The sequence below is a fragment of the Amphiura filiformis genome, chromosome 14 (assembly GCF_039555335.1).
Source record: "Amphiura filiformis chromosome 14, Afil_fr2py, whole genome shotgun sequence".
In the NCBI taxonomy this organism is placed as follows: Eukaryota; Metazoa; Echinodermata; class Ophiuroidea; order Amphilepidida; family Amphiuridae; genus Amphiura; species Amphiura filiformis.
In genome coordinates, this window is record NC_092641.1 from 29247015 (window position 1) to 29261152 (window position 14138).

The window sequence follows — 14138 nt, forward strand, 5'->3', positions numbered from 1 at the left end:
TACTTGCTGTAGCTTCATGTATTTATCATGTAGCCTATTATAAATCTATTTCATTCAAATACAGGTATTTAATATAAAAACAACATTTGAGGCTTTAGGTATTTTAGTCTCAGCTCAAACCAAAGTAAGAAAGTTTGAATTCTTATGTACCGTAAACGTTCGCCTAATGGCGCACATACACTTTGAGCTCATCTTATAATAATAGCTATACAACAGGGCAAGGAAAGAAATAGACAGGTGTCATTTATAAAAACCTTGAATATATTTACATAAACAAAGTCAAGTAAAACGCAAGTGTGGACAACTCAGCTTGGTCGTGTTTACTCAAGAAAACTCAAGAAACTTGCAAATTTTAGAAAAGAAGTTGCATTGCGTTCGAAATACTAGCATTTGTGAGTCAAGTTATTTATTTTTAGTAACAATAAAAGGTCCATTTCCTCTATCTTCCCAATCTGGGTGTTAAATTGATATACCTAGATTTGGAAGACGATTACTTTATTCATGTCGTATTTTATTCATACATGTCGTATGTATACGGACGTTGAAACTTTAAAAAGTAACAGTCCCCAACGAATTTAGATATGAGCTCTTACTTTTTTTTTTTTTTCTTCTTTTTTTTCCATTTTATTCACCTGTACTTGGGCCTGGTGGAAAGGAAAAAAACATACAGACATGGTCCACAGACCCCATCTTTTACTGTAACCAATATAGATGCAAAGATCAGAATATGTATGAGATTTAAATAATACCGCCCCACCACGACAACAGGACCCAACCAATACCTCTGTTAAAAAGAAAGAGCAAATGCTGCGCACCACCAATCAAGCAAGGCAACTGTTGGGTCCCCCTGCCATGGGTGGGCAGAATCAGCACTATACAACATGTACTTGTATAATATGAACAAACAAATTATGTTGGTTACATGTACATCAATAAACTAGACCAGGGATTTTATACACAAAACAAAAATCCCACCCAAACACCCCTCAACAGTCAACACACCCACCCACCCATCCCCAAACACACATACAAGCAGACAAGTGACAAAACAAAACACAGATAACTTTCCCATATCACAGTGCAAAGAAAAATAACACACAATGATCTTTGAAAATTACATCCCATTAAAAACCAAGATCAAAGGAAAATTTCTTAAAATGATTACCCAGTTTTCCCTTGCTTTCTGCAATTTTATATTCTGTGCCAAATTTAACTTTCACCATGTTCTTGTAAGCTTGAAAACTAGGGTTGACATCCTGAAATTTGCATCTATGAATATAATATTTCAAACATAAAACAAGAAAGTTGATGGCATTTTTGTGTGCAGAATCTTCAACATCCAAACCAAACATTTTCTGAAAATTTGAGAATCCAAAACACTCACCGGTTTTACTTTCGATCCAGGCACTCAAGCTATCCCACAAACAAGTAATTTTTTCACATTCACAAAACAAATGCACCAGGGTCTCATCATTTTTTTTACAAAAACAACAAAATGGAGAATCGGTTCTACTAATCTTATGAAGAAATTTATTAGTACAAACAGCTCTATGAAAAACCTTAAAGTAAAATGCTCTCATCTGAGTTTCAATACTGCAAGTAAAGTTGTTATCATGAATTTTACTCCACTCAATATCATCATCAAGATTCAAGGCATCAATCCAAAATAGTTCAGTGTTTACAGGGCTGTACTTTGCTTTCAAAATATTGTAAGAATACTTGGTAATTTTGCCATTTTCAAACAAAGTAGCAACTATGTTATCAAAATATTCACCTGAACCGTTTTGGGACTGTAGAACCAATCAATTAAAATACCGTTCATAAGTGAGTTGTATTTTCTTCTGTCCCTAATAGAGATATCAAATTCCATAACAAGATCTTCAAATGTTTTCACAAAGTTATGTCCTCTATTAAGGTCATTCAGAGTGCAAATACCATGTTCAAACCAATCCTGATAAAAAAAGAACTTCTTAGTTTTAAGACGCACCTTCCGGTTCCACCAAATGGAGTTCTGAAGATGATAATCTTTGTACCCAAGGTTCTCTTATATGAGCTCTTACTTCGCTTTGATCGTCCACTCCCCAATCAGGGAATTCCCTTTTATCAAAGGAGCACCTGCATAGTACATGGTACTGCAGCAATTAGCAAGCACCCTCGGCGCGACAAGATCGCACTCGTTCTACTTGCTGTAGCTTCATGTATTTATCATGTAGCCTATTATAAATCTATTTCATTCAAATACAGGTATTTAATATAAAAACAACATTTGAGGCTTTAGGTATTTTAGTCTCAGCTCAAACCAAAGTAAGAAAGTTTGAATTCTTATGTACCGTAAACGTTCGCCTAATGGCGCACATACACTTTGAGCTCATCTTATAATAATAGCTATACAACAGGGCAAGGAAAGAAATAGACAGGTGTCATTTATAAAACCTTGAATATATTTACATAAACAAAGTCAAGTAAAACGCAAGTGTGGACAACTCAGCTTGGTCGTGTTTACTCAAGAAAACTCAAGAAACTTGCAAATTTTAGAAAAGAAGTTGCATTGCGTTCGAAATACTAGCATTTGTGAGTCAAGTTATTTATTTTTGGTAACAATAAAAGGACCATTTCCTCTATCTTCCCAATCTGGGTGTTAAATTGATATACCTAGATTTGGAAGACGATTACTTTATTCATGTCGTATTTTATTCATACATGTCGTATGTATACGGACGTTGAAACTTTAAAAAGTAACAGTCCCCAACGAATTTAGATATGAGCTCTTACTTTTTTTTTTTTTTTTCTTCTTTTTTTTTCCATTTTTATTCACCTGTACTTGGGCCTGGTGGAAAGGAAAAAAACATACAGACATGGTCCACAGACCCCATCTTTTACTGTAACCAATATAGATGCAAAGATCAGAATATGTATGAGATTTAAATAATACCGCCCCACCACGACAACAGGACCCAACCAATACCTCTGTTAAAAAGAAAGAGCAAATGCTGCGCACCACCAATCAAGCAAGGCAACTGTTGGGTCCCCCTGCCATGGGTGGGCAGAATCAGCACTATACAACATGTACTTGTATAATATGAACAAACAAATTATGTTGGTTACATGTACATCAATAAACTAGACCAGGGATTTTATACACAAAACAAAAATCCCACCCAAACACCCCCTCAACAGTCAACACACCCACCCACCCATCCCCAAACACACATACAAGCAGACAAGTGACAAAACAAAACACAGATAACTTTCCCATATCACAGTGCAAAGAAAAATAACACACAATGATCTTTGAAAATTACATCCCATTAAAAACCAAGATCAAAGGAAAATTTCTTAAAATGATTACCCAGTTTTCCCTTGCTTTCTGCAATTTTATATTCTGTGCCAAATTAGCTAACCAAAAAACGTTTTCTGAACGTTGTGAGAACGTACCGTTGACGTTTTCTAGACGTTCTGATAAAACGTTTTTAAAACGTAATTTTGTGGAGGGTTTTTGACGTTTTAAAAACGTTATTAAAAGACGTTCTAAAAACGTTTTCGCAACGTAAAAGACGTTTTTAAGACCTATCTTTCCGTTACCCAAGACGTATCCAGGACCTACAGAAAACGTATTGGACGTTCTAGCACGCAACTAACGTACTAAGAACGTTGCAGAAACGTCCAAAACGTCCTGAAAACGTTATAGCAACGTAAAAAACGTATTGGAGGATGCATTACTCACAACCAGAAAACGTATGTTACGTTTCTACTACGTTTTTAGAACGTTTTCTTGACGTTTTAGTGACGTTTAGAAAACGTGCTATGTTTTATTAGTTTAAGACAATGAAAATAAAGCGAAAATGTAATTTAATAAAAGTCCAAAACAAATATCAAATATTATTAAATTAGGCCAATACAAAATTCATGAAACAAGTTAGTTTGGCAAATTAGTGATACTTACGACTTACACGACACATAATAAATCACACCAGACAATTAATGTTGATTTGACGTGTGATTCATTAAACTTTATTCCTGTGTATGAATACTATTCTTCATTCATTTTCGTTGAAAATACTGCTGAAACATAAATTAATTTTATACAAACATGCTATGCAAAATCACCCCATGGAACATGTGGAACTTGTGTTACCATGTATCGAGTCAACTATTGTCATGACCATTGATGACTGTTTATACACTCTATTACTCGATTTATAATAATTATTGTTTAATACATATGCATGGATGGAATACTCATGAAACCCGATTATTGTACATTTATAGGATAAAAAGGTTTAAAACATGATTTATATACATGAAAACTCTCAAATATAAGTTACTATTTATAATTGAAGACAGAATAATATTCAAAAGACTAGTTTGCGTATAATGTCCTGTCAACCAGACCAAAAATGCCGTTCTGCGCAGGTCAGCAACCAATCACACCGCGCCTTTGCCCTGACGTCAGACGCAAACTAATGTTTTCAATTCGGTCTTCAGTTAAATTCGACAAACTTAATTGATTACTCTCACGTACAAAGCGCAGTTAACACTCTAAGAAATAAAGGTTCTAAAAAGATTCTAAAGTTGTCCTCACAGGAGAACCCTTAGAGGTTTTCTAAAGAACCAAATATGGTTCCAAGACCATCGAAAATGACCCCAAACTAAAGAACCTTTTAGAGGTTCAAGATCTAAGAGGGCGGGTTCTCCTGAGAGGACAATTATTTCTTAGAGAGTTGATGATGACTAGACTTGAAAGTGCTCGTAACTTTTGCCAACACTTTGCTAAAATTAAGTCATAATTATTGTTCATGGTTTACTTTAATTTTGTAGAATTTTGCCATAGGCCTACTATGTTCGTAATGTCTAGCCCTCTCAAATTTAATTAGCATTTATGCAAAGTAACGTGGTCCGGTTTGACACTTTGACAAGAACGTATTTGCGCGATGTTGACAAGTCGCAACTCACAACGAATATATGGCGACGGAATTAACAACACGTTATACATTTTGATTAACCAAGTTTTAAGGCAGAATTCTGTAAAATAAAAGTACCATGAACATTTATGCATTTATTTTAGGCATAATATTGACAAATGTACAGTTCATGAGCCTTTTCACGGCTCATTACCTAAATTGATTAAATGTAGGCCTATAAAGATGATAAGTCTGCATTTCCCTTATGGAACTAGCCCCGTTCTCAAACCGCGACGCCTCTCGAACAGCGAGCGGAGCGAGCAAGCGAGCGCAGTGGAAAATCATCATACAGGTATCAGAGTACAGAGTGCTAGGAACTACCGGTACCCAAAGCATTAACGAGCAAATTAGTCCTATAAACGAAACTACTTTCGTTTTCGGCCATCATCTCCCTCCCTGCCAGAAACGTAAATCCACAAATGTTGAAAATTATCTTCTTAAAAGAAATATTTTTACAAACGTCATTGAGATTTGAAACCCACTCCCAAAAACCTCGATCTTTTTGGTTGTTCCTTTAAGGGATGGGGTATGAACGTTTGGACAAAATTTATTGTGGGACATGAGAGCACATCAGACATATCGAATTGCATTCTGAATACGAAGAATGTCCTTCTGTTCTCAAATAATTTTGATTTTTTTAAATTCGCAATGTAATACACATTTTATGTGAAATGATTAAAATTGATATTTTTTGAAAACTTTATAAATTTGATGTTTTATACTTAAAGTGTATTTATTTAGGATAAAAAGCCGACGATCAATTTAGAAAATTTTGACCTTTCGTATCATGGATTTTTTCTCCCAAACACCCAAAAAAATAGGTCTTTTGGGAAAAATTCCATATCTTCAATATGGAAAGTCAAAATATTCAATTGATCGTCGGGTTTTCCTCCCAGCTACATACACTTTAAGAATATATCATTAGATTTATTACATTTACTTCGAGGACTGTTAATATCAAAAATGTGAACAATATCAAATTTTAATAATTTGTCATAAAATTTGTATTATACCGTTAATTTAAAAAAAAGAAAATTATTTGATATCAGAAAGACATTCTTCGTATTCAGAATGCAATTCGATATGTCTGATGTGCTCTCATGTCCCACAAAAAATACTGTCGAAACGCTCAAAACGCTCATTCCAGATCCCTTAATGTCATTAAACACGTCAAATAATTTGAATACGCATAGTCTAGTCTCAAAGATAAAATAAAACTCCTCAAATTGAATTATTACCTCTTTACTAGTGTCCCCAAATACAACGTAAAAACCACTAATTTACATTGTTTACACAACATACAGATAATAATTTATCATCACTTCCGTTGCTGATGGGCAGAGCGATTAACTGTAAACCGTTGACAAGAGCGTACTTGCGCGATTGACAAGGCGCAACTTGCGAGTATGGCGACAGAAATAACAACACGTACGGCGTGTAAAGCACACATAGTAGGCCTACGCTTCGGATCGGAGGCGCATTGTGAACATCGCGGAAGTATGCTCTCGTTTTACAGCAAATTAAAATCACGGTATAGTTACTATAATCGATAAGTCGCTATAATCTGAGGCAGAATTTAAAAGTCCGAGTACATTTTCGGTCTGGTTGGCAGGATGTCAGACGCAAATTAGTCTTTTTAATTCGGGCTCAGATTATAGCATGACCTCGAGCGTCAAGTCGCAAGCCATACATGGCCTTTAATGCAACTTTGACCAAAGGGCCGTTCATATTACGCCGCAATTGCGGTGCGGTGCGGTGCCGCACTGCAGAATACTTCAATAAATGAAGTTCAATACATTTTAACTTGGAAATGCGACGAGTAGCGTTGAGTTGAGGCAAAAAGTAATCGATTTATCGGTACCGCATCGCACTGCATTGCGGCGTAGTTTGAACGGACCTCGACGCTGCAACAATAAGGCTTTTTTTGAGTATGACGGGCACAAATGGAGATGGTGTACTTTTATTTGGGTAATCTTGTGTATGCTTTCTTTCAGCATACAAAAGATTACCCAAATAAAAGTACTCTCTTTGTGCCCGCCATACTTCAAAAAGGCTTAATATAAATCAGCGATTGTGGAAACGCACTCAGCGAATACTAGGTGATTATACACTGGTGAAGTGACGTAGTTAGTCGGATTAACTACCATAGCAATAGATGAATAAAATTTTGACTGTATCCCCCGTATGCCTACAACGTCCATGCGGTACCGATGCATTGAACCATATATTATGTCCAAGAAATGCTAATCACTTGCACCTGTAAGATCAGCCTGTTTGAAAAGAGCGGTATTGTATTCAATCTATTATATGATTGAAGACAGGTGATGAGTGCAACCTGCTGTAGTGCAGAGCGATCTATTCAAAAATTGTATTCATCTATTGCTATGGTAGTTAATCCGATTAGGACGTCACTTCGCCAGAAACAAAAACATCTTAACATGCTTATGAGAAATGTTTTTAAAATAAAAGTCTGATATATAATCACAGCTATTTTAAACTTAAACCTTATATTTATCGAATATATATACTTCAATAGACAGTGAGCACCTTGTCCGACAATGTTGTAAAACTAGCATGTTTACCAGTACAGTGCCTGTGGTCTTCAGTTTCAATGTGTCCCCTAGTCTTGTTCTTCCTCTTCCTGTTGGGAGCCACGTTCATTTTCGCCGCGCTCATCATCCTCCAATTCCCCTACAGGTACCGCTGCATCCACATTCCCAGCTTTCTATAGATAATAAAATGGAAAACAATCTATTTATAAGCATGATCATCATTTTGGGAAACATCATTTTTAAATTGAACTGAAACCCGATTCCCTTAAATCTATCAGCTCACTAAAATAGCAGCCATGACAAAATATATATAAATAGGCATAAGAAATTCTATGAATAAAAAATACTATCAGGTTATGGTCACCCTTAGATATCCAGACAACTTATTTATATTATCAGTATCATTAATTCTGAGTAATTTTCAAGGTCTGTATAAACCATAACGAAATCATAATGCGCGCGTGGGGGTGTGTGTGGGGAGGGAGCATGGTGCCCCTACTGAACCTAAGAGAAGTGAAAATAAACAAAAATGCTCCATAGAGAAAGAAACATCACGTAGGTGTGTGAAATGTAAGGACAAAAAGTATGTCTCAGATACATTTGGTAAAATAGCTTTGTGCTATGCTTTATTATTTTTTAAACATTATTTTTAAAAGAAAATGAGCTGTGCGATATGCGATATTTTTTCATTTTACATTCAACGAACAATATTTATGCACTTTTGATATTCAGATACAGAAACATAGTAATACACTGCAAAAACAGTGTCTAGAGATTGAACACTTTTTTTTGTCCTCAATTTGTAAATACGTTTAAAACCTAAACACCAATGTCAAATTTCAAAACATCATATGTTTAATATCTAAACACATTAAGACATATTAATTCCTAAACATGTTTAGCATTTAAACGTGTTTACAAATAGAGGACAAGGTGGTGTCTAGAATGAGTGCTTATATTATAATCCCTAGACATTGTTTTAGGCCTACATTAATTAAATAAATGAATTTGGCATTTCAGCAATGATATTTGAACTTACTTTATACTTTTTTCCACCTGGAAGATTTGGTGTTCTTTTCAGATAATCTCCAAGTCCCTTCTCTATCTCAACCTCCTTAGCTTGAGGATGATTCTTCATGCAAGCTTCTATAGAAAGGTGGAAATGATATGAGTTCAGTATTAAATTAAACTCCTTTATAAAAATAAACGGTCTGTATCTCAATATTAGGATTTTCCAAAAGCCTACATGTCGACGTGTTACCATACGTGCGGTATGTGGTCTTAGGGGAATTTTTTATTTGATAAGTTTATGAATAAAGTATACACATATAATCTAAAATAACAACAAAAAAAAACCAAGTTGGAAACGTATGTCCGATTTAGGGGTCAGATTTAAATATCCATATTTTAATTTTATAGTCACAGAATATGAGTATATTACACCCACTATGATTGGTTCAGACAGCATGACAAATTATATGCATTCTGTTTAGGCTTAGCCGATCTTAGCTCTATGGAAGCTTATGGATCTGTTTTCTCACCCAAAAGGAAAGGCCTGCGTGATTTGACATATTATGTTAATCATAGATTGTATCTTGGGCCTATGAAACTTACTGACGATAACTTTGTAGAAACTTGAAAGGGCTATCTTTAATGCTCAGCTTGCCTTTTCTCCCTATACACTGTAGGAGGACCACAAATTGTTCGTTCCCAGCTTCCTCATCATCCTCCTGATGGTTTCGTTGAGATCATGTCCTCCAACAAGACTAAGGTGTCGTATCTGGAATAAAGACATATGAATCAAAGCTAAATATTTTTAATGCATTATCGCATGGAATTTGGAAGTCAATATCGTTTATGATGTTGCCGTTGTTGATGGTTCAGTATCTTGTGATACTTTGACCCACAACTGAATAAAGTTATTGTGATTTTCATCGCAAGTGCAAAATGTCAAACATAGGCCTATTTTGAATTATAGCCTATTTATAAATGATCATGATTATTAGTACTTCAATTGTGTAAATCAACCACAATTTCATATTGTGTACTTTTGAACACACGAAAATTGCATCTTAATTCATAATTTTGTTTTTAAAGCTAGTATAGGGTGGAGGCAAGGGAACATTTTGCACAGGTTATGATTGTTTGGTATAAAATGACAGTTCCTGAGAAATATTAAAATATTTAAAGAACCTCTCGTGTCTATTCGATATTCCTATATTAAAATACATGTATATAGAAATATTTTTGGCTGAGTGGAGTTTTAATATAAAACCACATGCGGCCCTCATGTGCATGTTTTGCAAAAAGCAAAACTTATAGTTAAGGGCTGGGGTATGAACGTTTGGACAGTATTTATTGTGGGACATTAGAGCACATCAGACATATCGAATTGCATTCTGAATACGAAGAATGTCCTTCTGATATCAAATAATTTTGATTTTTGAAATTCGCAATGTAATACATATTTTATGGCAAATCATTAAAAATTGATATTTTTGATATTTAACATACTTGAAGTAAACTTTACAAATCTGATGATTTATACTTAAAGTGTATGTAGGTGGGATGAAAAGCCGACGATCAATTGAAAATTTTGACCTTTCGTATTGAAGATATGGATTTTTTCCCAAAACAAAGTCTTTTTGGGAAAAAATCCATATCTTCAATATGAAAGGTCAAAATTTTCAATTGACCGTCGGCTTTTCCTCCTGCTACATACACTTTAAGAATATGTCATTAGATTTATATAATTTACTTCGAGGATTGTTATATATCAAAAATTTGAATTTATATCAATTTTTTATAATTTGTCATAAAATTTGTATTATATTGTGATTTTCAAAAAATGAAAAATATTTGATATCAGAAAGACATGCTTCGTATTCAGAATGCAATTCGATAGGTCTGAGGTGCTCATGTCCTCTAAAAATACTGTCGAAACGCAATAAACGCTCATTTTAGATCCCTTAAGAGTGCACCAAAATATTGACATAGTTTTTTTGTATTTCAATCAGGTACAATAAAAAGCTATCTTGTCATGTTTCTTTACAAAGTTCTAATTGATAACTAACTAAACAGCAGATTGCGTAACTCTATCACTCTTTAAACAAATGATAAACTTCAATGTTGCAAAATATGGAATATGGATATTTTTCGACAATGTTCTTAGCACATCGAAAAATGTTTCAACAGAACGAAGGACAATATCTTAAACTTCTGAACCAGCAGTTGCCAGACCTTAAGGCCTATATGATTTTATGACATGTTACATGTACAAAATAAGTAATTGTCTTGCTTTTAAAACTTTATACGAAGGAGAACAACTAAGATTACAAGAGATGGTAATCTAATACTAATGGATATGCGTTTTCCCAGTCGCCACCCAAACAGGGTGGTGGGTTATGTATTTTTAAATTGTGATCTGTTTAATTGATAAAATGTCATAGTTTGTTTTGGTGTCATTTGAAAGCTAAAACACCACTAACATTAGCAACCCTGTAAATATGAACAATGTAGCTTTTCAACTACTGGAGATGTGTGGTTGATCGAAAGTTGTGAGGGAAGGATGGGGAAGAGGAGCACACAAAGTCTATGGGAACAGGGCGTTTCGCATGTGTAACTTGAATAAATTAATGACTACAGGGGCTACATGAACTTGATTTTGGTCTTAATTTACAGCTACAAAATTCTACTTGTTGTTTTTAATCATTTTGAACTCTTATGCATGCATACCTAGGGCTAAAGAATCGTACTGGTCATCGATCTCTTTGATTTTTTTTAATTCAGTGCTTTCAGGCAACACAAACCTAATTAATTACACTAAAAATAAAAACAAATGTGTTCCACTTCCAAGCAATCAATATACATCATTATTCATTTGCAATCATTTCATAAATATTCCAACATCTGCAACATTCCATTGTTTAGGGCAAAAATTAGCGTACTTGAACTTCTCTGGGTAATATATGATTTATAGGTCATACCATCTGTTGTTTTTAACCATGGACTTGGAGTTTGTGACTAACCCAGAACATAGGTCAAGACTGAGGTGGTACAGGTGAAGTTCTGGGTGCACAAAATACACCTCTGGGTGCAATAACCGGCAACATGATAATCATTTCAATGGATTTCCAGTAAACCCTTCTGCCTGACTTCACACCACTCCACGCCATACATAAATTCTGCCAGTCACATTTCCCCAATATGAAATTTTTTAAAAGTAAAATTTCAATTTTAATTTGACTTCATTAAAGTTTGGCGGAGGCGGGGTTCGAACTCACGGCGGCGGACTGCTTTGGACACACTATAAACCCATCAGCGCCTTAGACCACTCGGCTACTTGTCTTGTTGGAATTCATTTGGAACTTATTCGAAGATATAATCGCAACTTCAACATAGGCCTACCACGTGACAAGCAAAGGCAGAAAACGCACCATATTTTGGAATTATATTTCAAATAAAAACATTTATGTGTATCATTAGCGCTCAATTGTTGTTAACTGCGTGTTTTATACAAAAAAAATCAACGATAAGCATGATAACTGGGCGTCTATATGGACAATACATTATATCGATTTTGACACGTGCTTGTGTCTCAGTACATTTCCATGGTCAGTAAAATACTATAGAGAAAAACCTACCATTTTTCTTGTATACACGTTCGATGTTTTTATCAATTACATAAAAAATCCATTTTAGACCCCAAATGTTTCTTCGGGAAATAAAAGATTAGAATACCATAAAAACGAAACAGTAATCTTTTGCCGGGTCTAATGTTATTTATACATAGATTTTTCAACGTTTTTTCTATCCTTATTCTTGCTCAATTAAAAATTATTTTGGCGTATATAAAATTTAAATAAAATTCTCTGCTTCATAAACGACCTCAAATATGCCACAATTGGGTATCACGAATAGTTATATATGATGTGCAGTTAATATTCATATTTTCTTTTATACAGAGGATGCTTCAGTTTTGACAGGAAAAATATTTTCTTGAAAACCCTCTCACTCGGTTATTTCAAAACAGTAACCACGCTTCCCTAGAATGTGCAATAATTTAGCATTAAAATTTTTCTTATTCTAACAGCAAGCGTTTCTAGAATGAATTATGGCGAAATGTGGTGTAGCCTGACTTTAAAGTAATTATTCAAATTATGAGGTTTTGGGCGCTAAATACTCCCTATTAATCACATATTGCTTACATATTGGGTAACCACGGCCACTCTTTTTTGCACTTGTAATTAATAATGTTACTTCTCACGTGTTCTGTTTTTATACTTGATGACTTCTCTTACTACTTTCAGGAATTTGCCTGTGTAAATATACATGATATAGATGAGAATAATAATATAGCCTACTTGTAATTAAATCAGGTACTAAGTTGTCCGACGATCTGATGATCGAGTGTCATGAGTGTCATGCTAATCTAATACTCATCTAACACATTATGTCAGATAGACTTATGAAATAGGTATAACAATTTGACAAACAAGACAAAACTCAAGTCAATAAACCACCTTGAATTTCAACCAAATAATTAATTGTAGGCACGGCCTTTCGATTCTGACAACATCGCCGATCTTTTTCAATTTTGAGATTGCAATTTTATAAAGCTTTCAATCACGACGAATAGGCCAGCTATACGAATGCATCACGAACATACAAGTATTTTATTTAGTAGTACCAATACGGAATTAAACCATGAATATCATCAAACCTTACAACATACTTTTAAGTCAAGAATGGTAAATAATTAGAAAAACAATATCCTATTAAAAACATCTTAAGTCCTCAGCTTTTAAAGACTTTCCTCGAATTCAAATTACATCAACCGTCATTATATTGTGGATGCCATATGTTACTCATTGTACTTAAAACTTCACTGATTAAATTGACTAAAAACATACACGCTTTAACATGTTTAATGCAAATATAGTAATAATAAAATACAATCTTACCTTTGTTTGGTAGAACTGAAAGAAACAGATGCAAATAGTTCCTTTTGATGAGCAACTTGATGTATATTCCTTAGAACAGCATGCCAGCATAAACGATCGTGTGAAACGTATAATTTTTCACATTCCAGGTTTGAATTTTGGGTTGCCAGACGATTCACAAAACCATAAAACTTTTATATAGGTCACACTTAAAGATGTCAAGCAAGTCAAACACCGGGTCATACATCACAATCTCTAAGACACAGTTCCTCACTAACCAGCAGCTTATGCTAGGCTTAGGCTGACTTTAAAATGTTGGTTGCAAAAGCTTATCTCTACAAATTGAGATCAACGTCCGAGAAGTGATGTTGTCGAATGCATATAATTGAACCGTGCTGTGATGAAGAGATTGTTATAATAAAAAGGACTGCGTGAAACACTTGCCAAATTAGGTACATGTTTCCTGATTGATGCACATATAATAAAGAATTAAACAGTTAAACTTGTATTCATCAACAATATACAGACATCATTGACTTCACAATTGCTGGGATTTATATGCGCGCACAGCAGGCGAACATTAAGTTTCATATTTTGAAGTGAAAGTTGATACACATTTGGGTTCATTTCCCACGAAGCGCGCAAAAATATGCAATTTTACACTATTTTATACCAAATCAAGG

At 34.4% G+C, this 14138-nt stretch overlaps 1 long non-coding RNA gene across 1 annotated transcript; it reads right to left on the reverse strand.

Annotated features, from left to right (window-relative positions):
* Positions 1-7422: 7422 nt before the first annotated feature.
* Positions 7423-13675, reverse strand: LOC140169911 (uncharacterized). The gene is made up of 4 exons (XR_011861433.1): positions 13477-13675; positions 9128-9293; positions 8553-8659; positions 7423-7686 (listed from the first exon to the last, which is right to left on the reverse strand). It is a non-coding gene; the product is annotated as an uncharacterized lncRNA (long non-coding RNA).
* Positions 13676-14138: the final 463 nt, after the last annotated feature.